The following is a 3,143-nucleotide window of genomic DNA, read 5'->3' as shown; positions in this document are numbered from 1 at the left end:
TTGCTTTACTGCCCAAGTCTCATACAGCATTACACTCCTAATACCTGCCATATACAAGGATACCTTAGTACGGAGGGAGAGCAATCTCAGTGTCAGGTGAGGCAACAGCTTCCTGAACTTCCTTCAACCACTCCTTACCCTGGCCACAAGCCCCACCTCCAGCAGTGTGTTGGGAAACGGAAATAGAGTGGAGGAAAATATTGAAGAGGAAATGTGTGTGAATTTGTTTGGGATTTAGGGTGGAGTGATGTATAATGGAGTACGAAATGGTAATCATGAGGGGATGAAAACATAGGGGTGGAGACAGCATGACAGAGGGACACACTGGTAAAGCTGTAAAGGGTTGGCAGGTAATGTGATGAGGAACACTTGTAATGCATTGGAAACATTAGTCTGTGGAAAAACTAGCACAGCAACAGAATTACATAATGTATTTGATCAGAGCCATGATCTAGGTTGACACTGTTCTCATTGGCTTTCTTCGTGTAGACTAGTTATACCATTGTAAGCTTCCTGGTATCCAGTAAAATTTCTCCCTCTGATACAGCATACATGGTGGGAGAGAGGGAGGGGGAGGGGAATGAATGGGGAGAAGATGACGGGGGAGTTGGGTGTGAAGAGAGGGTGAAGGGGATCATACAGGAAAGAGGGAGATGATTATGCAACACTCAGGTGATAAATACCCCGAGCTAATAAGGAATGAGGTGAATCAGTCAACTAGCTTGAGAGAGAGAGAGAGGTTGACTGCAATAGGCCAACAAGAGTGTGACTAAGGGACATTTTCACAGTCATCCCCAGTGCAGTCCCCAACAGCCTGCTCACTTCCAAAGAATGTTTTTGTTTTTACAGTCGCCCCCAACCAGCCTTCCGAGGCCTCTGTTGGGGACAGCATTCGAGACGTCCTGAACAAATTACTGGAACATTCTTGGGAAGCCTGGAACCTCCCCAACAGATGGTCCCAAAAGTAATAAAGTAAAAGAATAATTATGTGTACCGTATTGTCATTAATGTTTCAATATTAGATACCCAATCCAATGCTGCTGGGATAAATAACACACCCGGGATTTAAAAAAAAAAAAAATGTTTTTGTACTTTTATGACGTTCTACTGTGTATCTGAATACCAGCCTTTCACAAACTGGTGGAGGCTTAACACAAATGGACCCGAAAAAATGAGAATCGTTGTCTGATGCATATTTTCATAAAAATTCTAATACAGTGAACCCTCGATATAACAAACTAATTGGGGGGGAGGGGTGGTTCGCTATATCTGAAAGTTTGCAATATACGAGGGGTTCAGTATTTTCGAGGGATTCCTGGACTCGGGTCACTGTATAAGGGGAGTCGTTCGGTCCTTCATGCTCAAACATAACCTAAACTAACTGTATGAAGTTTTACATGGAAAATTCAATGGTTTATGAAGCTGTACATTTAAATACATTATGAAATTGTACAGATAAATACAGTACCTGTAACAGTGTTGGCATTGATTAAATTCATTCATTCATTCATTGCCAGACGCCATGTATCCCAGACGGGGTGGCCAAGGGCTTAGAGTTAATTGTTTTACAGGGAGGGGCACTAATCCTCCACCAACCCCACTTGACACGTAGGGATGCCAACAGCATCTGGTGTTCCCAGGCGGTCACCCATCCAAGTACTAACCAGACCCAACGTTGCTTAACTTCGCTGATCGGACGGGAAGCGGTGTACTCAACGTGGTATGGCCGTTGGCTTGATTAAATCAAATTGATTTAATCATGCAATTGTATCATTTATTTATTTATTTTAGCTTAAAAAATCATGATTCTTTTTATTTTTTTATTTTTTTGTTTTATCAAAAAGTTTACAAAAATAAAATCTGATGGTTTATAAAAGTTGTGTATAACTTTGTGTTGGCATTTATTTATTCAGATACTTAATCTTATTAACAGATTTTGGAGAATGGTGCCATTAGATTTTGCTGCATTGTGTGACAGAAAAAATATTTTGACATTTGTGTACTAAGTATTGAAATTATTTGTACATTGAAATAATGAGCCATGAATCAAAAACCAAAGCCATAAGACTAGGTAGGCTATGCTTGGTCACTTAAGGCCATGTCATAATAATATCAGCTTAAGATTTTTCTGTGTGGCAATATAATCAACTTTGGAATATGCTGTCTTGATTACCACTGGCAACTCAGCCTTAACCAGTAGTGTAGACTACAGACAGGACTTGAACAACTATGTATCTGTATTCTGGGCAGTGGCTTTCAGCCTGAACCATCAGTGGATAGACAGGACATGAAGTTAACAGTATTCAGTATAGTGCATTTGAAACATTAGCTATATAATGAATAGAGAAATCAGATAAATAAAAAATCAAATCGAGTAAATAAAAAAAATAATTGATTTTTTTTTAATGAAAAATCACCAACCCTGACCTATAATAAGAATACAGTATAATGTAGTACTGTTACAGTACACTTACTGTACCAGGAAGGGATGCTGCTGAAGTACACTTACTGTACCAGGAAGGGATGCTGTTGTCACCGTGGGCTGATTCGCCAACTTCCCCCACATTTTGAAACCTTTATTCGCATAATCCGGGGGACGTTCAGTCGTTATTTGGCAGTTCGATATATTCGAAATTCGCAATACCGGAGTTTGTTATATTGAAGGTTTACAGTATCTGATGCCTGATGTAATACAGTAGTTGATATAACTAAAACACCCCATTTAGAAAAAACACTCATGTTCATGTACTAACACTGCACTCAGTAATCATTAAATGTTATACATTTGTTACTTCTCCATAGTTATTTTTACTTAAACCCATTTTACAATACTTAGCATTCATTGTGACAACTTACTTCCGATTTCAAGTATACGCGCATGGTGAGGTTGCCATTATTTAGCTCTTCCTATTGGTTTTTCCTATTCATTATTTTTACTGTCTTCTGACGAATTACTCCCGAATATATTAGTAAAAATTGTGTGAAGTGGATTTTCCGGCCATACCTGTCACCACATGTATTACATTCCAGTTTCTAATATTCCCAACATATGGAAAGTGCTGGGTTTAGTGTCTTTTTCTTCTGTCAGTTTACTTCATTCATGTTTTCACCCAGAACTACCAACCCTACCGCAGACGTCCCCA

The 3,143-nt window shown here is 39.2% G+C and overlaps 1 non-coding gene across 1 annotated transcript; it reads right to left on the bottom strand.

The window, feature by feature from the left end:
• Nucleotides 1-1,615: 1,615 nt before the first annotated feature.
• On the bottom strand, nt 1,616-1,734 carry LOC145395675 (5S ribosomal RNA). Its single transcript, XR_013896649.1, has one exon. It is a non-coding gene; the product is annotated as a 5S ribosomal RNA (ribosomal RNA).
• Between the last annotated feature and the right edge of the window lie 1,409 nt (nt 1,735-3,143).

Source organism: Coenobita brevimanus, chromosome 32 (genome assembly GCF_032717465.1).
Source record: "Coenobita brevimanus isolate Jiangsu-jjx chromosome 32, ASM3271746v2, whole genome shotgun sequence".
NCBI lineage: Eukaryota > Metazoa > Arthropoda > Malacostraca > Decapoda > Coenobitidae > Coenobita > Coenobita brevimanus.
The sequence above is the reverse complement of the archived record's forward strand: the minus strand, read 5'-3'. Positions and strand labels throughout refer to the sequence as shown.